The sequence below is a fragment of the Stegostoma tigrinum genome, chromosome 13 (assembly GCF_030684315.1).
Source record: "Stegostoma tigrinum isolate sSteTig4 chromosome 13, sSteTig4.hap1, whole genome shotgun sequence".
Lineage (NCBI taxonomy): Eukaryota > Metazoa > Chordata > Chondrichthyes > Orectolobiformes > Stegostomatidae > Stegostoma > Stegostoma tigrinum.
In genome coordinates, this window is record NC_081366.1 from 70,116,975 (window position 1) to 70,140,691 (window position 23,717).

The 23,717-nt window shown below is 41.7% G+C and overlaps 1 long non-coding RNA gene across 1 annotated transcript; it reads right to left on the reverse strand.

Annotated features, from left to right (window-relative positions):
- Positions 1 to 9,144: 9,144 nt before the first annotated feature.
- LOC125458121 (uncharacterized) lies at positions 9,145 to 21,016 on the reverse strand. The gene is made up of 3 exons (XR_007248764.2): positions 20,930 to 21,016; positions 20,358 to 20,532; positions 9,145 to 9,470 (listed from the first exon to the last, which is right to left on the reverse strand). It is a non-coding gene; the product is annotated as an uncharacterized LOC125458121 (long non-coding RNA).
- Positions 21,017 to 23,717: the final 2,701 nt, after the last annotated feature.

Genomic DNA, 23,717 nt, shown 5'->3' on the forward strand with positions numbered 1-23,717 from the left:
TTACCTCCTTACCTCAGATGTTGCTGGCCACTTCACTCTCATCATCACTTTTGGACACAGAGGCCAGGAATGTATAAAGATGTTTTGGGGCCTGGGACAATGGTGTCAGCAGAATCTAATGCCCAAAGGTGCCTGTTCATTTAGCTCCTACATGCTGTAGCAGACTCTGAGCATGACATCAATCCGTGGTGTATCCTGAATTGACAGGAAATTAGGTATCATCATGCCACATGTACATTCTGGGCCATACAGAGGTAGACATAATGAAAAAACAATCAAATGTTCATAAATGTGAGATATATTTACAGTTTAATTACAGTGTTCTCCCTGGTTCTGCAACAGTGGTGGAGAGGGCCCATCGGCCCTGGAGGTTTTGGTGGGTGACATTGGAGGCATTTGTGTCTGAATGGCCCTAAAATACTGAGGGTCTCTTTGTCAGAGGCAAGTTGACCCTCATTGGTTTGAACTTTTAAGTCTCAGAGAGAGGGAGGCAGGGTGGAGGCAGAGCTGGAGACGTGGCCATTTCTGCAGAGCTCTGGGTGAACACCTTCAGGGGACTGTGTGTGCTTCCTCCTGGAGCTGCGTCACTCCTAGCATTTTCCTGTCTCATTGTGAGGAAAGGGCACAGGGAATGCATTCTCTGTCCCCTTGTCGCCATACCTGGAGTCCTCAGGTCCATTGACTAGGACAATAGAGTGCAGATGTACACACCTTTCTAGCAGCCATTGAGGTTGCTGGAACTGGCTTTCCATGGCACTTGCCATCCTATCCATAGCGGCAGCCAGATAGTTGCATTTGTAGCTGTACTCCTAAGCAATGAGGAATGATAGCATGACGCATACCTGCATGTCTCTGCTGTCCCTCCCTGTGCATGTGAGAAAGGCCCTAAATGGCAGCATCATCGGGTCCTCTCCTGTCAGGGCCTGAGCAAGTGCCTGGTCTCCAGCAGTCCTCCAAGTGCCAGAGGCCTGAGTTGTTTCTTTCTCAGACAGCTGTGGAACTGTCACAATGAGGTGCTGACCAGACTGTGTTGCAAATTTCCTAACACTAACATTCCCACCAAGCTGTCAGTATCTGAGCTGATGGCAGGTGCAGAAGGCAGGCTTGCCAATGCTTCCTTGGTACTCTTGTCCTCAGCAGTCCATGATTTGGTGAAAATTGTTCGTGTCCACAAAACAGAAGAGAGAAGGCATTGATACTGTGGTTAAAAGTGGTGTTTATTGAGTGAGACTGATAACGGGTTTACTGTGTGAGTTCCAGTAAAATGAAAAGAGGTACTTAGTTGGTTGGTAGGACATGGATGCCTTGGTATCTCTGCAGGAACAATCCTACCCTCCTCCTGCGAAAGTCACAATTCTCTCCATCGGGGCTCAGGAGTCAAGCACCCCCTAAATAATGTTTTGCCCCCTTATAGGCTGCCCTTCTCCTATAATGAGATAAAGAGAGGGACTAAATGAGCCGAAAGTGGGTAGCACAGCTGTTGGTGCAGATGGACGACATGTTCACATGCTGTCACTTTCCAGGTGAGTGAGCAGGCAATGCAGAGTTGGTGCAAGGTTGGTAGCATGGGAGATTGGGGTGAAATAAGAGCGAGTGAGTTAAAATGTTGCATAAAATTGTGAAAGAGACAGAGCATGAGTTTCGGTGAGAGGTGACTGTAGTAGCAGAGATAGAACAAGTGTTGGGTAGCAGAGTGAAGAATGTGACACCCTGACACAGCAGAGAAGATGCTTGGCCTTTTTACAGCACTTCTGGTTGTTTCTTCACACCATTGAGAATACATCAACCCCAGTGGTGACCTCAGCCCAGGCAGCCAGGGGTGTCATATCTTTCTCTGCTTGTCCATTGAGAAGAGGACAATCCTTCTTTGCACTACCCCATTCACCATCTCTCTCTTTTCTGACTTTTTCTGACTCAGAATCTGTCCATCACTGAACAGCTTCAGAATGCCAGGGCTTCAGCACTTGACACTAATGGATGAATGAACATTGCTATGTTCTCTAACAATTGCATTAGTTTTTTCACCTCTATAACATAGCTAAAGAATCCCACAACACTCTGAATGATTCTTTATAATCAAGTTTTCATTATTATTTATAAGGATAAATCTTTAAAACAAATTGTTATAGGTAGGTAGTTTGACACCAATTTATATTGTCTGATTGAAATTGAAGGTTTAATTAAAGCAATCATATTCAAGGCACCGTCACAAGGTACAGCATTATCCCAATCATTTGGTGACATATGGGTGGCATAGTAGCACAGTGGTTATTAACGTTTCCCCACAGCACCAGGGATCTGGGTTTGATCCAGCCCTGGTGACTGTCTTTATGGAGGATGCACGTTCTCGTTAGTCTGCATGGGTTTCCTCCCACAATCCAGAGATGGGCGGGTTCGTTGGGTTGCCCTTCAATGTCCAGCAATACACAGGCTGGGCGGATTAGCTGCGGTAAATATGGGGGTATAAGGATAGGGTGGAGGAGTGCTCTTCAGGGGATCGGTGCAGACTTGATGGGCTGAATGGTCTCTTTCTGCACTGCAGGAATTCTATGATTTAACATAAATTTTCAAATAACACATTTTTCTTGTGGGTGGAGAAGATTGAAAGCAAAGTATCGGGAAGGAAGACCTAAAAACTGTGTTCTTGTCAAGGATTTTGAAAAGAATTGTAAATTCATTGTGGATGTTGCCAACCTCCCAATTTGTTGCTATTGTCATGTGCTGGCCTGCCTGCACTTGTTGCCATTGGATTCTACCACAAATACTGTCGTTAATTCATTATCTTCATCCATCTAGGATTATAGAGTCATGGAGCCATACAGTACAGAAGAGGTAATGGGAACTGCAGATGCTGGAGATTCCAAGATAATAAAATGTGAGGCTGGATGAACACAGCAGGCCAAGCAGCATCTCAGGAGCACAAAAGCTGACGTTTCGGGCCTAGACCCTTCATCTACCTACATCTCTGATGAAGGGTCTAGGCCCGAAACGTTAGCTTTTGTGCTCCTGAGATGCTGCTTGGCCTGCTGTGTTCATCCAGCCTCACATTTTATTATCTCAGTACAGAAGAGGCTCTTCAGACATTAAAATCTGTACTGGTAAAAATATATTACCACTTACACCAGTCCCACTTTCACACACATTTGGCAGGAATTAATAAATATTTATCAAAAGTGATGCACTGGTCAATTTTTCTCTCTACTGCAGGGTGCTGAAGATCATTGTAGCAAACCTAACCTGTAACCTCTCAATGATCTGGAGATAACAAGGTATAGAGCTGAATAAACACAGCAAGCCAGACAGCATCAGAGGAGCGGGAAAGCTGATGTTTTGGGTCTGGAGCCTTCTTCCGCACACTTCTTCTAAGAAGGGTCCAGAACCGAAACATCAGATTTACTGCTCCTCTGATACTGCCTGGCCTGTTTTGTTCATCCAGCTCTACACCTTGTTATCTCAGACTTTGGCATCACCAGTTCCTACTACCTCTTTATGATCTGGAGATGCCAGTTTTGGACTGAGATGCACAAAGTCAGAAGTCACATGACACCAGGTCAATATCCAACAGGTTTATTTAAAATCACCAGCTTTCATAGCACTGCTCCTCCTCTTATTGGGCAATAAACTGGCATTGTTTGACTTCTGACTCTGTATATAATCAGCAACCGCAAAATGGTCTAGTGAAATAGAAACGGAAACATCCCAAGTCAATTTGGCTCGGCTACTTGCTGTGTCTGAGCCATTGAGGTATACGTATTTCATTTTTTGATGCATGAAGTTGATGGTATTTTGGGAGTTTCCAGGGCAAATTTCACAGCATCAGGTGCAATCGTAACACAAAAGGTCACAAATGTAGATACGTTGATATAACACTACTCACGTTCTCACAACATTCTAAAGCAATACTTTAGAAGTACAATCCCTGTTATATAGGCGAACACAACTGCTAATTTGTACGCAGTAAGATTCCACAAAGTAGAAATTAGATAAACATTAAATTTGTTTAATCTGATGAATTTTTGGCAGTACATTTGAAGAACTCTCCGGTTTTCTTCAAAATAAAGTGCCTTTGGATTGTTGCCAACATCAACACAACCTTATTTCAATGTTTTATCTAATTTTGCAGCACTTACTCATTGCTACTAAATGCCGGTCTTGATTTTTGTGCCCAATATATGGAGTCAGATTGATATGGAGTCAGATATCTGACTCACAGGCAAGGGGCACATGAACTCAGCCAAGCTGACAATTTTCAAGCTATATTTGTAAAGCTCGAGCTCGAGTCTACGCTGAAAGAAAATGACATTGCATACCAACTGTTTCACTGATGTTTTTCTCCATGAAAGTAAGGAGAATTCACTATCTTCAGTGGAAGTCTCCATGCCAGCAGGGGTTATAGCACCATCATATTTCTATAATGCCGCGAGGCCAGTAGGGGAGAATTAACTCATTAATTAACATTGCCATTGTCCCAGAGGACTGGTCTCTCATTTGAGAGGAACGGCTAGTGGTGGTCATCACACCTCAGGTGAAGTGCAAGGTCAAGACAGTGGGACCTTTACAGTGACCTCAGTTGGCGTGGGAAATGAGCTCTTGCTGTAATTCTGCATTGCAAACCAGCTATTCAGCCAAATGAGCTAACCAACCCTGACACTAACCCACAAGCAGCATATGTACACTTACTGCAATAGCTTATCTGCCCAGCTTTTGTTGTCAGGAAATGATTCAGCACAGTGACTCAGTTTCTTATCTTCCTGACAGCATAGATAAAGAATGTTACACTTTGGAAACTGCATTGCAGGTTGTTTGGTTACTGTAACTCCTCCCACCCTGTCAGCTTCTGTAAAAACCAGAAAACTCTTCAAGCCAACTGGTTTGACTTAACAAACCTTGTGAAAGCTATGCATTGAAACTGTGGCATTGCTTGAGGGAACAGGCTGTCAGAACAAGGGTTGTGGCAAGCTGAATACTGAGTCAAAACTGTGCAAGCTAGCCTACAATGATTCCAGATTGACAGTGTGCAAAGCGGAAGCTGTTCAATTACCTGCATATGTAGCGTCAGGTCCTGTTCCAATTTGCATTGTCATAGCTCTTTAAATGCAGTAAAACATTGGGAAAGTAGGGACTGAGCCTGCTTTTGTTTATAAAGTATTCACTCAGAACATCCTTTTTTCAACTGAATTCAACACGCTGAGGCCCAATGTAGCAAAACTACCTACTCCTAGATAGAATTGTCTAATTCACCACATAAATATATGTCCTATTGGTCAGCGTGGTTTACGACCACAATATAAAAAGTAGTATGCATTTATCGAGGACATTGTTTGATGGTGGATTATGTAATCTTTCCGGTAAAACAAGTAAATGTTTGTTGGAAACTTTGCAATCAGCCATTTTTCCCAATGAAACATGGGCTGAGAAACTTGTGCAATTTATTGATTTAGCAAATGCATACCAACAACACAAGTGATAGCCTCCTCATTTGCTGAGTTTGTGGTGATTAATGTGCCACTCCATCTACAGAGGGTCACTCCTCTACAAAGGCAGCCTTATTTGTATGTCTCCACTGGTGCATGATGGGTTTGTAGTCCTGATTTGGGCAGAGGTTCTGGTTTGTCCTGAAACTGTTCAGTAATACTATCCCCACTGTGGCAGTTCAAAACCTGCAGTTTAACAGATGGGATTTGTCACAAGGCACATATTAATGACCTGTGTTTCCCATTCCTTGATTCAAAGGTGGCATACAGATGGTCTTTGCTCACAAACATTGTCTTTTAGAGCGCTGAGATGAAGCCAGGGGCAGGGTTAATGTACAGTGGAGAATTCCATTTATAAAATGTATTGCTAACAAGATGTCTGTGTGTTTATGTGTGTGTGCGCGCGTGTGTGTGCATGTATGTGTGCGTCTATGATAAATTTTGCCAGAGAACTGTGTATTATTGGGCTGCAGGGTATGATAGTGAAGTGCACCTTATTGGGCTGCAGAATATGGTAGAGAAGTGCATATTATTGGGCTGTGAAGTATGATAGAGAAAGTGCTAATGTCCAGAGTCTTGGGGCAATAGGGCCCAATCTAGCAGTTTTGGTGAATAGGTTGTGTCTGGTTTTAACCTTTGTCACTCCCAATATGTTAGATTGAGATTATACTTTAGTCTTTATCTATATGTGGATATGCAATTCTTCACTGACAGTGGCTTTGTGTAGGTCAATGTGATTTTGAAGGGATTTGGCATGAGACGTCATGCACTGCAGTAGCTTCTCAAATTTGTAATATCTTCGTGAAGGGTCTGGCACAGGATGCAGAAGGATGGTGTTTGGATGGCACCACTGATATCATCAGCATTGATGAACTTGCAGGACAAGGATGTTTACAGGTTATTTGTATTAAATAGGCTAACACTGAATCGCCTGATAGTCCATTGACCAGTCATCTCTATGAACTTCTTCTTGCTCAAGATGAACTCTAAATCATTGATTGTGAAAGAGTATTTCAGTAATGGTTCTTCCCCAGGTTGGAAGTAATTTGGATTACTTTAAGAGCAGGCCAGTGTGTGTCACATGTTCTTATCCCAAATGATGCTAAAACTGGAGAAAAGTCAGATCTCAGACCAGTATGATAGATCCCCAGGATTTTTTGTTGTATAGTTGTATCATCAAGGCAGTCAGCTATTATGAATAAATATAGCTATAACAATTCTATCCAAGGCCTCGGTGTATTTTGGTCAATTTGCTTAATGGAAGTTCCACTTTATCGCCTTTGCACTGTTAGTTGACTGGAGGATAAGGCCATTAACTTTGTACAATTTTTTGCCATTTCTCTGGGCTTTCTGTGGACCTCCTGCCAAAACCCATAATAATCTTCAATAAACTGATTCACCTGAAGTTAAGAAATGGAAAAGAGAACAAAATCAACCAGCTTTGGATTCTTTTACAGTGAGCCCTGCTCATGAAGTACCAGGTGATGATTGGAGCAGGCAAGGACAGGAAGAATGAGATAACGGGAACTGCAGATGCTGGAGAATCCGAGATAACAAAGGGTGGAGCTGGATGAACATGGCAGGCCAAGCAGCATCTTAGGAGCACAAAAGCTGATGTTTCAGGCCTAGACCCTTCATCAGAAAAGCTATCTATACATACCTGAAAACTATGGGCAATTTAGCATGGCCAATCCACCAAGCCTGCACATCTTTGGACTGTGGGAGGAAACCGGGGCCCCTAGAGGAACTAAGAAGCTGATTACGCCTTGTAAAAAGATATAAACATTGCTCACAAGGCCAGTATTTGTTGTCTATTCTTACTTTTCTCCTGAGAAGATGAGCTGTTTCATAGAACTGCTAAAGTCCATATGATACAAGTACACCTAACAGTGCTGTAAGGAAAGGAGTTCCAGAATTTTGACCCAGTGACAGTGGTGTAATAGCAAACAGGAACATTGCACATGCTGGTTTTCCTATGTATCTGCTCCCCTTGCCACTCTGGGTAAAGAGGCCATGTGGTTTTTGGAAATATGTTGACAAAGATTGGCTTGGTGAGTAAGGGACATTAGATGATGATGCCTGAGAAAGCACAGTGTCGGATCCTGGATTAGCTGATATTTGTGACACATGGAGACCAGTGAGTGAACGTTTGAAGACATAGTAGTGTTCAGCAGTTTGGGGTGAAGTTGTAACAGCACAATGCTCCAGATGTAAAGGAAGATTGTCTTGGAAATGAACCAGATGAAGGATTGAGACGTGAACTGAATATCGTGGCTGCCACCAGCAGTCTCAGTCTGATTCAAGTGGCCAGGGAGGTACATGGACTCAGAGGAGCCAGTTTCAGAGACAGACTCAGCTCTGACCTCCCTACCTGTCTTTACTGATCAGCCAGGCAGCTGGCACATTGCTGGCTGCACAGCAGGAAAGCTATACATTACATTAAAATGCTCACAAATATCAAACTGTTGCAGTCCAGTAGATTAAAGAATTACATTGAGTAGACAGCTCTGTAATATAAATCTGACATTAGTACCCAGAGTGACCGGGAGTAGTAACGTCAAGTACATTTGTAAATAATATTTTTATGGTTATTTCTTGATTTTTCTTTAAAGGAAACCACTCCTATCCAAATACCTTGTGATTAATGGACGGAAAACTCCCTTGATATCTGGTTCCCAGCTCCAGTTCATTTTTCATCCTTTCAGTCGCCCAGTAGAAATAATGTTTACAGTTAGTTGAGAGGGGTAGAGCGCAAATTTCCAATTGCTGAGAACAAGCAGTGACTGCTGGAAGAAAGGTCATGAGTAAACCACAATGTCTTGCTGCTTTATGCTGGCTGAAGGTAGTGTCCTGACTTTTTTTTTCTTCCAGCGACAGTGACTACTATAACTGGTTTTGTTAAGACCATATTAACATTTTTCAAACACCAACCTTAAAAACACTTCCATAAAATGCAAGGGGAGCGGATTTGGTTTGGCTTCAAAACCGCTACAGCTGAGTGGTCCAACATTCAAGGATAAGGCTCTCTGGTAGTTGGAAAGGGCCATGAAAGCTAATGTCTGGATAACAATAACTAGCAAACCTCAGAATGCTAAGGTCAAAAAAGACTTGAGAGCAGAGGCAACTGAATTTTTGACAGTGCTCCTTAGGATGGCTGAATGCAAGAGAAACTGTTCTTAAAATGTTTTATTGAAGGGTCACACTGCTGCTTTCCACGAAACATTTAAAGTGAGGAATTTTTAATTATTTGACATCTGAGTTCCAAGTAAGCACAATCCTTGCTATGTTACCTACATGCTGTTTTCCCTTTCCACTGGAGAAAAGGAAACCGTGATGATTAATGAAATCGAGAGATTGAAGTGGTGCCAGTGTCACATTTCAGAGCTTTTCAACAGAAACATCATGAGGAGATGCAAAGTGAATGTATTTTTACAGTCAGATGACAAATTCCATTTCTCTAGTTATGATTTTTTTGACTAAAGTTGTCAAAGCTGGTTACACCGTACAGGATATTCATTAGTCATTTATTTAAAAAGGCAAAGGGGATGGTTAAGGCTGGCTTTCCAATTAACACATTAGAAAAATCATTTACTTGGCATGAATATTTAATAGTTTGCCATTCACCAAATCTAAAATGCCCACAGGCGAATGTGAAAATTGTGGTACTGAATTACATAGATTAGAAAGTTAGTTAGTTTAAACTCTTAGTCTGTGCTGAGTTATCTGAGCCCATCCACAGCAGTGGCATTGTCACTACAATTGACTTCTGCATACTGGATAGCAATGGAGAGTTAAAAGATACCATGCAAATTCATCATTCTTGATCCTAATCCTTTGACTCTTGATGGAAGCTCACCAGTATGCCTGGCCAGTGAGAATGTGGTTCTACATGCCTTCCCACGGTTCAAAAGGCTGAAAATTCTCACTTACGAGACTCACAGATTTAGAAATAAAGGCAACTTTGGTCAGGGGCAGTGCTGTAGCCAACTGCAGAACCTGTTAGAATAGATCACAGAGACAAGTGAAGCAGAACAGAAAGAACGAAATCACATTATAAGATTCTGAATATTTTGACAAGTAGAATGTGGGAAGAGTCTTTCTTATCATAGGCGAGTACAGAATAAGGGCCACTGTTTTAAAACTATGGGATTCCCTTTCAGAGCCGAGATGTTAGAGTCATAGAGTCCTGCGGCACAGAGACAGGGCCATCAGCCCAAACTGGTCTATGCCAACCAAAATGCCCATCTACATTAACCCCATTTCTCTGCACTTGGCCCCTAACCTGCTAAAATGTTCCTGTCCATGTATTAGTTCAAATGCCTTTTAAATGTTGTTAATGTACCAGCCTCAACCACATCCACTAGCACCTTATTCCATATGCATACTAAAATCAGTGTAAAAAAGTTGCCCTTAAGGTTCTCATGTATTCTTTCCCCCTTACCTTAAACCAATGCCCTCTGGTCCTCAATTTCCCCAAAACTGGGAAGAAGGCTGAGTGCATTCACCCTATTCATGCCTCTCATGGTCTTATACACTTCCATAAACACCCCCCGCAGTCACTCACTCTAAAGAAAAATGTCCTAGCTTTCCCCATTTCTCCTTATAGCTCAGTCCTTTGAGTCCTGGTGACATCCTTGTAAATCTCCTCGGCACTCTTTCCAGGTTAATAACATCCTTCCTATAGCAAGGTGATCAACACTGAACACAATATTCCAAGCGTGTCCTCACCAACATCCTGTACAATTGTAACTTCTACACTCAATGCCCTGTCTGATGAAGGCTAGTGTGCCAAAAGCCTTCTTCGTTGCCCTGTCCATCTGTGATTCTACTTTCAGAGAACCACGCACCTGAACTCCAAGGTACCACTGTTCCACTACACTCCATAAGGCCCTGCCATTCACCATAAAATTCCTACCCTTCGATTTGACTTTCCAAAATGCAACACCTCAGTCTTAACTATCTTAAACTCCATATGCCAATTCTTGGCCCACTTCCCTAGCTGGTCAAGATCCTGCTGTAATTTTTGATAACCTTCCTTACTGTCTACAATACTGTCTAACTTAGTGCCATTTGCAAACTTACTAATCATGCCTTGTATATTCCTATCAAAATCATTGATGTAGACAACAAACAACAGCGGGCCCAGCACCAACCCTTCAGGCACACCGTTGGTCACTGGCCTCCTCCAGTCAGACAAGCATTCTTCCACTAGCACCCTCTGCTTTTTTACCATCAAGCCAATTGCGTGTCTAATTTGCCAGGTCTTCCTGGATTCCATGCGATCTAACCTTCCAGAGCAGCCTACCATGTGGAACCTTATCAACAGTGTTACTGAAATCCATATAAAATACATCTACTACCCTTCCCTAATCAACCTTCCCGATCACTTCATCAAAGAACTCTTAACAAATTTGTGAGACATGATCTCCTATGCACAAAGTCATGCTGACTACTCCTATGAAACGCTTTCTTTCCAAATGCAAGTATATCTTATCTCTCAGAATCCTCACAAATAAGGACCTACCACAGATGTTAGGCTTACTTGTCAATAATTCCCACGTGTTTCTTTGCAACCCTTTTTGAATAAAGGCACAACATTCACTACCCTCCAGTCTTCCAGGACCTCAGCTGGAAAATTATGAAATATTATCTTCTTACAGAGGATTGTGTGACTTTGGAACTGTGACTCAAGAGTCAGGGGAAGTGAGGTCTTTGAATATCTGTGAGGAGGACGTTAGTGTATTCTTGTCAAGCAGGGGAATTAATGGTTATCAGTAGTAGAAGGAAATGTGGAATTTGAAATGTAGCCAGATCACCCATGAACAATCTGAATGGTACTGCAGGCTTCAGTGGTTGAATGGCCTACATCTGTTCTTAATTCTACATTGATTTTTGTTGCCACTCTCAGATTGTAAGTGACATGAACAGAATGAGAGAAGTCAAAGACCTCTTTAGAACCATTAAGCCCTTCAGAATCATTACGTTGTTCAGCACTGCTCCTCAAGCATTATTTTCCGTTAAGTTATAAAATGTATACAATAATGTACATAACTATGTTAAAAAATAATATCAAAGTTTTTTACAAGCTAAAGGAAAAAAATCTTTTTACATAATATATAAACTATTTGAAGCAAACTCGATTGCAAATATCAGAAATAAAGTATCAACATTTTATCCAGGTTTCACTATAGCATTAATAATTTTCATGTTAAATGCAGGACTTTCCGAATAACTATTTTCTACACAAGTCCATTGAACTATATACAGCGTATAAATAATCAGAAAGCGATCCATACAGAACTTCTACCACTGCTCATCACATGACCTGACATCACTGCGAGAGAGGCCACCCATTATCCTAGGGATAACTGCTTCTGTTATTTGACAATTTTCATTGTTAAACACAAGTGGATGTTGGTAGCTTCTTCTGCTGAGAGAACATTTTACTGCGCACATTTCACAGCTACACTGCACATTGTTGACTGAATTAGCAATTTATAAAGCTTATTTTGAGCATTTGCAAGGAGCATGAACAGCTATAGGACTTCTTCTCAACTTGTAATTTAGAGACCAGAAACCAGGAATCCTCTCCTATGACTCAGTACTTCATTTATTCTGTTCATTTGTGCACCGAGCCACCTGGAGAGCATACAAATCCCACTTTGAAGGGTCGGAATACAGGTAGCACAGGGCATTAACATAATAACATGTGCCAAGCTGAAGCAGAACATGTTAATGCTCAAAATTTTGCAAATTAAGAAGTTTTCAATTTCAGTGAAGTGCTGAGTGATGGCAATAAATGAAGGCTTAATGCCTTTTCTATGTGAGAAATCAAAAGATTAACAAGCGGATTACCCAGTGGGTGGCCAATTCAAAAGCCTCAATCAGGAAGATCTGAGAACAAATCTCCAGGTCAACCCTGACGAGGCTGATCAAAATGATGCGTGTTCTGGTAGTGGGAGAAAATCAGTGGGACAGGAAAAGCAGTTTTTGCATTATGTACAGAGTGACAATCCCAGGCCAGCCTGTCAATTTATGTTATGCTCTGCGTAGTTTTATTTTCTTATTTTTTAAGCAGCTACAGAATGAAATCTAGGAGACTTATTAGGAAAATGACGATGCAAGACTCCACAACTTTGAACAAATAACAATAAACTATACTGTACAACATTGTAGCAGTGGGTTGAATTTTCTCACTTTTCCAGGTTAATAACATCCTTCCTATAGCAAGATGACCAACACTGAACACAATGCTGCAGGTGTGGTTTTTACAGTGAGATTCACGATGCCCAACCTGCATGGCTCATGTTGACTTTTCTCACACAATCTTTTCCTCTTCATCCTACCAACAATGCTATATCAGCCTTTTTAGCATTCATCTCAAAAACATGCGACAGGAGAGACTGAAGTGCTCTCTACTGCCCAGACTTTGTAGCGTTCACACCACTGGTGTGAACATACTTAAAATCCAACTGTGCATCTCTGCAAATCAGGAACTGCCCTTCACACTGTAGCTCCATACCACTATCCTGAAGGAAATGGTTCAGGGAGGCAGGGTGGTGGAAAAAAAAGGTCATGTTTTTATACTGACTATCAAGGAAGCCACACAATCAGACTCAGTCAGCCTGATTTAAGCTGGCAACCCAGGTCAGTGCTGTGTCCTGGGTAAAACGCAATGTACAACAATGTAGGGGGAAGGCTAATGATCTTCTGTGCTCCATAAGGGTATGTGCCACCAAACGCTCTGTACTACCTCCCACTCACAAGGTAACCACTCACTCATATTGTGATGATGCAGGCAAGTTTAAAAAGGTTATTTTGTCCTGGGTTTTGTTTAGAAGTGAGGTTGTGAAGGCAGAGGTGTAGAAATGGAAATGAGAGTCCTCAGAATGGAAATGACATTCTGCCTAAGTCAACAATCAGAGGAGGCCTTTAGGGGTATTTTTTAAAACAGTTATACTATGGAAGGGGAGTGGCTAGTTCTCCCACTTCTGGCTTTCTAGTTTTTTTTAGCTATAGCAGTCACAAGATGATTGAGTCCAGAAGAGTTGCACGTTTCAGTAAACGATTCCTAACTGATTTTCTCTGACATTTCTCTAGATGTTGTTTCCTCCTGCCTGCGTTTGAATTTACCTTTTTGCCAAGGGGTGTGTTTTATGGGACACCACTATATTGGGACAGAAGATTAGTTAAGTTACTGTATTGAATTAATATTTCGGGTCCGGTGACCTTTCCTCAGAACCTTCCTCACCAGATCCAAAATGTTAACTCTAATTTTTCCTTCACAGATACTGCCAGACCTGCTGAGCTTTTCCAGCAACTTTGTTTTTGTTCCTGATTTACAGCATCCGCGTTTCTTTTCATTTTTACTGTATTGAGTGTTTGGTTGAGTTTTCCAATAGTTAAGTTATTCTAAATTCCACATTTTTTGTTCATGTTTTAACTATAATATTTAAATAAATTGTAAAAATCAAAAGGACTGTGGATGCTGTAAAGCAGGAGCAAAAACAAAGTTGCTGGAAAAGCTCAGCAGGTCTGGCAGCATCTGTGGAGGAGAAAACAGAGTTAACATTTCCGGTCCGGTGACCCTTCCTCAGAACCCTTGTTTAAATAAATTGTGCCTTGCTTAATGCTGAGTGGTTCAACTAGTTGCATCACACCTGGAACATCCACCTCACATCTACCTTTAAAATAAGAATAAGTTAGGGTCGAGGGTAACTTCTTAAAAGATTTTGAGGGGATCTGGCCTGGTCCATAACATTACGCTGCTTTTGAACACTCATCTCACAATTCTTACTATTGCATGCAACATGTTCACTCAATCCATTTCATCCACCCATCCTCCCAAATCATAACCCTTCCTGCCCATTCACTGGGGACACCTCATCACTTCTCCTCATCCTGCATCACAATTAACTGCTCATCTATCAACTTCCAACATCCTCAAACACATTTGCATAGGATCACTGACAGCAATGCATTCCTTTCTGATGAGCTCAACGCACTCTACACTGTTTTAAACTGAAGGCCGATGAAACAGTGTCAACAGTCCTGACAGCCTCTGTGGGTGCATTTGTACCTACAGTCACTGCCAAAGACATCAGATCAACCTTTTTGAGAGTGAACCCATGGAAAGCAACTGACCTGGGTGGTTAGCCAAGCGCCCTGATCCTGTGCAGACCAGCTGGTGGATGTATCTGCAGACATCTTTAACCTCTTTTCACCACAATTTAAGGTTCCCACCTGCTTCAAGAAGACCACTACCATCTCGGGTCTCAAGAAAAATCTAAAGAAAAAGCAGCATGCCTTAATAACTGCCACACAGTGGCTCTGACATTCATCATCATGAAGTGCATTGAGAGTATAGTAATGGCACACATCACCTCCAGCTTCCCAGATTACCTTGATCTGCTAAAATTAACCGACTGTCACGATGGGTCCACAGCATACACCATCTCCCTGGCCCTACACTCATCCCTGGAAAGTTTGGATAATAAAGGCACCTACGTCAGGCTCTTATTTATTGACTGTCGCTCCACCTTCAACACCATAATTCCAACAAAATTCACCTCCAAATTCCGAGACCTAGGACTCTGCTCCCTACTCTGCAACTGGGTGTTTGACTTCCTGATCCACAAACCACAATCATCACAGATGGGCAACAACACCTTTTCCACAATAATCCTCAACACCAGTACCTCACAAGCCTGTGTACTCCGTCTCTTACTACACTCCTTATACACTCATGACTATGTGAGCAAATTCTGCTCTAACTCCATTCACAAATTTGTTGATGACACCACCAGAGTGGGCTGGATCTCAAACAATGATGAGACAAAGCACAGGAAGGAAATAGACGTGGTGTAAAGACAATAATCTTTCCCTCAAAATCAGCAAAACAAAGCCATCGACTTCAGGAAGTGGAATTGAAGAAACACCCCTGTCTGTATCAATGGTGCTGAGGTGGAGGTGGTCAACAGCTTCAAGCTCCTTGGAGTAAATATCTACAAAGACCTATCCTGGTCCATCCGTATCAAAGCTACAGCCATGAAAGCACACCAATGCCTCTACTTGTCAGAAAACTAACGAAATTTGGCATGTCCACAATGACACTTACCAACTGTTCTGGACGCACCATAGAAAACAACCTATCTGGATGCATCACAGACTGGTACCACAATAATGATTTGGTTCCACTTATCCTCACCTACCCTCCCACCAGCATCCACACCCAAAAGATCATCAGGTGCCACCTCCATATTCTTCTGCCCTCCTTTGTCACCTTCTGCAGGGACCATTCCCTCCAGGACACCCTGGTCTACACTTCCTTCATCCCTAACACCAGCAGCACCCCCCCCCCCCCCCCCCCCCCCACCCTCCAACATCCCTACAGCACTTCCCCTGTAACTGGCGAAGGTGCAACACCTGCCCATTTACCTCCTCTCCCCACTATCCAAGGGCCCAAACATACCTTCCAGGTGAAGCAACACTTCACCTGCACTTCCGAGAATCTACCCTACTGCAATTCCTGCTCACAATGTGGTCTCCTCTACATTGGGGAAACGAAGCGCAGAGTGGGTGGCCACTTTGAAGAATATCTATGTTTTGCTTGCAAAAAAGACCCTGAACTACCCGTTGCCTGCCACTTTAACACACCACCCTGGTCCCTGGCCAACATTTCTGTCTCTGGCTTGCTGCAGTGTTCTGCGAAGCCCAATGCAAGCTCATTTTCCGTCTGGCAACCCTGGAGCCCTCCAGACTCAATATTGAGTACAATAATTTTAGAGCCTAAACTCTCCCATGTCCCAGGCCTCTACCCCACACACCAAGCCTTGTTACCACATATCAGCCATTATACATGCCCTGTTGTTAATCACTACCAGTCCCCATTAACAACTATGTACCATCCCAGCCTGATCATTATCAACTCCTTGTCTGTCCAACTGCTCTTCTTTGTCTTTAGACTCTGTCCTATCATTTACTCCCTATCCCATCCACCCTCCCCCTATTTGCTGCATATAAACTGACATTTTCCCAGGCACCGTCAGTTCTGAGGAAGGGTCACTGGACCCAAAATGTTAACTCTGTATTTCCTTCACATGAAAACTAGCCCTCCTTCCATTGACGCCACTAATACTTCCCACTGCCTTGGGAAAGAAGGCAAAATAATCAAAGACCCCTCCCATCCCATGTATACTGTGTGCCACACTCCCTTATTGGGCAGAAAACAAAAAAGTTAACAAACATATACCAAAAAATTTAACAACAACTTCTTCCCCACAGTTATCACACTTAAGAAAGGATTCCTCATATGTTACAGTTGATCCTTCTCTGCACCTTCTCTGTAACTGTAACACTATATTCTACATTCTGTTCTATTACCCTAAGGTACTTATGCAGGGTTATCTGGTTAGCATGAAATACTTTTCATTGTGTCTCAGTACTTGTGAGAATAAAAAATCAAATCAAATCAAATCTCCTTGTGTCATTATAGAAAGAATTAACTCATACACACTTCCTCACTGTCACCTTAGACTGATGTTGCCCCAGTAGCAATGTCATCCCAGGCTGGCTGGACACACTTGATCTGCAGAAATCACAGTGTTCGTGCTCCTGGGCTAGAATCAGAGAAGTCCCTTAGCTGACAGTGTTGGTACTGTCCATCGGTTCCTCTTGACGTCTCTAAGGACTAGTCCCATCTTACTACTATACATGGTCATTTGCTTGAGGTACTTGCGGTCATGTTTGCAGCATAAGCCGCTGTTGCATGGTGTTGGTGTGACATTAATGTGGCATAATGTCAAACACCAACATGTTCACCTTGAATGTTCAGTACCCTGAGCTACCACAGCTCCCTATGCATTCAAAAGCATTGCAAGCCACGATGTCAGCAGTGCAGCATGTGCCAACAATCTATGTACCAAGTACATTTCATGTACTCAAGGACAATAGGGATGTGTGAAAGTCAATGGGAAGGAATGCTTAGTGGGACAAAAGTGAATTTCAGTCAGATAGGTGGTACTGCCACCATCCATCCAGATGTTGGGCGCTTTCCAGTCTGAGGGATTGATAATGGTCAGTCAGGTGGCCGTTCCCATGGAAATCCATGGGTTGGACTACTGTCTGCCCTGGAAGTCATGGAAAAGCAGCCTGGGCCTTACATTTTGGTCTATTGGATTGCTGTTGCAAAATTAGTCGGGAGAATGGGCTGCAGTCTGTTGAGGCTCTTCATCCAAATCAGTCTAAGCCGGGACCTCAGTCATTTGGTGGAAAGGTGCAGCACATGTAATTCAAGGCATTTCAGGAGTTGGTCAATGAATTGTCAAGGTTGTGGGCAGCTCAAGTCTGGGGAATAACCTCATTTGGCAAAACATCTAGGAGATCAGAGATAACCTAATAGGAGCCACCCACTTCTAGATTGACTGAGTTGTGTGAAGACTTTGTATTTGATAATTGGTATGTCATCTGCTCAGTAGGCATATAGACCTCTGCTTGTTGTCTTACACATTTCTATTGGTTTGAGTTGTTCTTATTCATTTCTGTAGTCAAGAAGAAGTTCAATTATTCTTCCAAATGTGGATGTGATACCCTCATCTCTGTGAAAGCCACAGTGCCCATGTAAAATTTCTCCCACAGCAACGTTAGTTATAGAGCAGCTGTGATACATTGAGAGATAGTAGGAACTGCTGATGCTGGAGAATCTGAGATAACAAGGTGCAGAGCTGGATGAACACAGCAGGCCAAGCAGTATCAGAAGAGCCGGAAAGCTGACTTTTTGGGACTACACCCTTCTTCTGAAGAAGGGTCTAGACTCAAAACATCAGCTTCCCTGCTCCTCTGATGCTGCTTGGCCTGCTGTGGTCATCCAGCTCTACACCTTGTTATCTGTGATACAGTGAGCACTTCCATTAGATCACCCTGCTGCATGTTACTGCTGATACAGTCCTTGTTCCAAAGACATGTGTGCTTTCAGGGAGGCACTACCTTCTGAGAATACCAAATTGTCACTCATCCCGAAAAGCTCATTCTCAGAGATTTTATACCACAATCCTGTTATGATACTGTGGCTTTAAGAGGTGCATTTTGTCCTACTTTATTTTTATGAAATAGGTTGAGAAATGGGTAATGAGCAATCTGCTCCAAGCCAACTAAATAAAAAATATGTGAGGCCTTGGATTATTTTTCCATATTGTAACAATAGGAGTAGCACGAGTGGGTGGAATCAGGTTCTCACAGAACCAAGATTTTAGTTAAACTTTCAATAGAAGTTAAGGTCTAGAAGTTGCTATTCTTATCTCCATGCTACAGCAAAACATTTGAGTTCTCTCTCTCTCAGAGCTTTCCCTTGATGTTCTTTCCTCCTGGACTGGAGGATTGCATGTGAAACGATCTATTTTACTGAATTTGCCTTTGCCACGGGTGTGTTTATGGGATGTTACTAGATTGGAACAGTTGCTGTTTAGTAGTTAGAGAATCAAATATTCTGTTAAGTTTTCCAGTACAGTTGAGTTATTCTAATTTCTCTTTCTTTTGCTTATATTTTAACTATAGAGTGAGAATAAAGTGTGTTATGCTCTGAACCTGGTAGTTTGACCAATCAAATTGTATCTAGAACACAACACCTTACATTTGCCTTTAAAAATGTTATGGTCTAGGCTATCTTCTTAATATCTATTGAGGTAGGTTGGCCTGGTCGATACCCATCCATTCTATGATTCACATTGCAATAAAACTGCAGTTGTCCCTCGTTGTGCCTCAGCATCCTATCTGATAGCACTCAAACTGAAAACAGCTTCTCACAATGATGAGAAGAGAACTTTTGAGTTAACCATTGGTTAATTCTGCTGACTAGATTATCTTCTATTATGACAAATCTTTTTTAACTCCCCGCACTTGTATGGCATTCTGCACTATGATGCGATTATCAGCTGGCTCATCCACAGTGCAGCCCTCAGTCTCAGCCATAAGAACTACATGAAGCTAGGACCTGTTGTACAGTTGTAAGGGCTGAGGCTCCATTGTTCCCATTGTCTCAAGCTCTTTACATGCCGGACTAACAGTTACAATTTCCTACTACTGACCACTGATTAAATCAGTGAAGCCAACATAAGGGAGATGATTGCTTTCTGGAACAAAGTATTCATGTAGCTTCCCTGTCCCTGATGTGTCATAATGCCTGAAGCTCAACCTACAGCTCAAGAACTCTGAGCAGGAAAAACCCAAGTAGCAGGCAGTTACTACAGAAGTTGTTACGAATGGATTGCTCTGGCATCCAGGACCTCCCATGTGGTGCAGCTGTGATGCATCACCTTCTTAGTCAGCTTTGGTATATTCGTTAAATTTAAAGAGGTGGCAGCTCTGCAGTCCCAGCTGCTCTGCCAGGAATGATACCCACTGCTGGTATTCTGACTGGCAAGTAGCAACAACAAAGGAGGAGGCCTACCAAGGGGATGGGGGATGGATACTGAGGCTTGGCTAGGTCGAGGGAGGGAGGGTAAGGGATTGCATTTCCACAGAGGTGTCACTCACTAATTTGGAGAGGCGGGGCCTTCATGAACTAATGGTGCCCTATCAAATAGCTGCCAACTTATATGAGATAACATCCCCATGTACCATAGGGCTCTTCTCCTGTACAGGGCCTGTGCCAGTTTCAGTCAGAAGATGCCATCAAGTGACCCTTTATGACCACTTAGGAGCCTCAAATTTTCTCTGGACCAGAAGGTTGCACATGACCTTCTTGACCTTTGGCCAACCCACATAAAATCAGGAAGCAAATAACAATTCAACCTGGTCACCCGTCAGGGGTAATTCTTCTTTGGCAGCATGACAGCAAACTATAGAATGACAATGGTAACATTAGACAATTAGGGCAGTGAGGCTTACCTCCATCTCCCATCCAAGGTGGAATGTCCCCTCATTCTACTCACCACGACTGAAAGCACCTACATTTTTCACACCTGCCACAAGTAAATGACATCAGATGGGCAAGACCTGTTTTCTTGCATTCAGATATTGTTACAATTGATGTCCAAAGGCACCATCTTGCGATCCCAAAATGCTATAGTTAAAATGACAAAAGGTAGCCTTGTAATTGTCTCCTTACCAGAAATGCCAGAGACTTAAAATCGCCCTTAGAGTAAACCAAAGTATCACTCTTTGCAGAACATCTATCTATCGTGAACTTTTTATTGCGTATCCAGCACTGATGAGAATCTAGTATCTTCTGCTTTCAAATGCATGCTTTTAAGTAGAATTTTGTTCTGAGCTATTTGTCAAGAAAAGATAATTTACTGCCATCTTGTGGCCCAGACCTGTAATAAGAGTGTGACAGGTGCCAATTTATGGGAACATTGAATAGAGAGTGTGAACAAAGGATTTTACGAGGTAAAATTATCATAAACCATGATGTGCTAGGATTCCATTAATTATGAACTTGCAATTTTCAACTTCCTTACCTGATTGTCATCCTTGAGACTTTTCATGTACTGACATGATTTTTAAAAGAAAAGGATCATATGCCTAAAATGGCCACCATAATCACATGATCTCAGATTGCGACAAGTCAAGGAAACTGTTGTGAAATTATCAAAGTCATATAACCAAGCTTACACATTTATCTAAAACCATCTAAACCAGTTGATTGAGTCAGGCATCAGGAAATTCAGATCTGTATCTCTTATTTTAATTCAAATTTACTCGGTAATTTCAAATATCGAGAGATGAAACGTTTACTTGTCAGTTAGTCAGCTTTGAAAAATGATAAGCCCAGCCTCAGGAGTATACATCAAACCCAATTTCAATAGCTACGTTTGGGCAGCAGAGTAAAGAGGAAGAAAAACAGACTGTTTTAAGTCTCTCTACCTCTCTCTCTGCTTGTTTCGCTCAGCCTCCCCAAAGACAAAGTAAATTTGGGAAATAATCAGTAAAACTGAGTACATAAAAATATCAACAAACTTTACCACCGCTAAGGATATAAGTCAGCAGGTTAAAAATCCAACACCTCAAGAACTCTGAGGATTTTTAATCAGCATAACCTTTGATCTTCTTGTCTGTACCAGATATTCACTCTTTTTAAAAATTACCTGTGGTTGTATATGTTTGATGTCACATTTCATGATATATTCAGGATGAGTGAGTAATAAAATTCCTCTTTCTTTCACTCAATTTCAAACTGATTGATTACATTCCTAGTTGATTTGTGATCAGCTGCAATCTAAAAAGGAAATAAAAATATTTCTTGTGATTGGTCAAGAGGGCATGAAAAAGAGAGGAAATGAATCACCTCTCCTTATCTGGTTGTAACTGACAAAAAAAACTGAAAATGGGAATTAAAGTTTCCAGGCAGAACCGGCTGAAATTTTACCAAATGGATGAGAAGATTAATTCAGGAAATTCCCCAGCAAGCCTCCTTTAAAAGAGTCCCTTGCCCATCTTCCAGGATGTGGGAGCAGATTGTAGTCAGGTCTAGTGTCTCTGGAATAAGTTTGGAGACAATCACTGAGATGAACAAGTGTTGAAGGAAACTAGTTAAAAGGCCCATTTTGTTATCTGTGACATCAGCCTTATTGTTTTAAAGTTTTGAAGATGCATTCCTTACACTGCCTGACACCACATTGTCCCCTCTATAGCATATGTCATGTGGCTATGCACAATTCAAGATGCCTTATACTCATATGCTTCCCCCATGCCCCCTTATGCTTCCACACCTTCTCTTTGTCTCAACATGTCCTCCATTACTATTCACCCAGTATTCAAAATGGGCAAATTTCAAGAACAAATTGGTGATTAATAAAATGAAACGTCTAACAATCAAATAGAGCTCGCATTCAAATCATAAATGGTAAAAGACCCTCAAACCAATCTGTTGTAACAACAAACATCTATTACACTAATTATTTCAAAGGCAGCTAATCCTTTAATAACCACTTAAAACTGTCAATCTAAATGTCTATACAGTTTCCTGCTGTAGTGATTGTTTCTGAAACTTTGAAACTCAGCAAAGCATTAATGATTAACTCAGCTTTACCTGTTAACTCAGGCCTGGTTTAAGAAACAGCACGGAACCAGGTATCTGGACTTAACAAGAATTACTATTCATTACAAATAACTAGATTATAGCTGGAAGTAAACAATTATGAACTCTGACATATAATTGTAACTCTTGAACACACATGCAGTCACACACAGACAGAAACAAAACAAAAAGGTGTTGTGAGTGAAAGGAAAACTATCCCTGTTGATGGCATTCACTAAGATGATCTTTTTGATGTCATCAGTATTTGCTTTTGGTGTGCACTATCTCCTCCAGGTACTTTTCACCTGCCTGCCAGAAGCATTGAGCAACTGGCTTACAGCTTTCAAAGTCTCTGACTTATTGTTAAAAGCACTAGCTTACAGCAATTATGAGGAAAATAAATTGGCTTTCTTCTTTATGGTTTTTACTGTACAGGCAAAGAAAACATCTTCCTTTCCAGAGATTCGAGGACTCCTGACCAAACATTCATACTCATAAACTGTTCAGCTGCCTGGGAGCCAATCAAGTAATTGTTGGCAAACAGAGGTCTTTGTCATTAGCAACTGGTTACGTTCCACAGACCAATGAGCTATTTGTTGCCAACTGAATCTCATTTAGTACACACTCTCTGATTCCAGCTTGTCTGCGACTAAGCATCCCTCACTGTTTAAATAAACTTCAATAGAACTTAAAATGAGCAATTGTAGCAATTTGTTTTTAAAAAGTACAGCAATCCTTTCCACATTCCTTGGTTTCTAAAACAATCTATTTTTTTCTATTTGAGTTCCACAAGCAAAAATACAAAAAAAATTACACAGTCTTTGCGTATTTTCTGTCATGTTGTCTAATATATCTTGTTAGCATCATTTTATCAATAGCATAATTTATTATTTTCAAAGAACAACTTGGTAAGGAGGGAAGAAGAATGAATGATGAAATGCAGACTAAAAGCAGCCATAACAATGACAACAAAAACCTCAGGTACCTATACATAGTAAGTTATTCATTTGCTTTGACTAGGTCCACCTCATGTTTTTCACTTTCACAAAAGATTATGTGACGGATGAATGTATTTGTTAGTATAAAATGTGCAGTTTTCCTCTGCTAATTCTGATTTTCAGTTCATTTTTAGGACAAGAGTATCCAGGATGACCACAATCATGACACAGTATAACTCATGTGCTGAAGAAACGATGTTTCACACAGAGAGCGCAGCTGAAATTCACCCC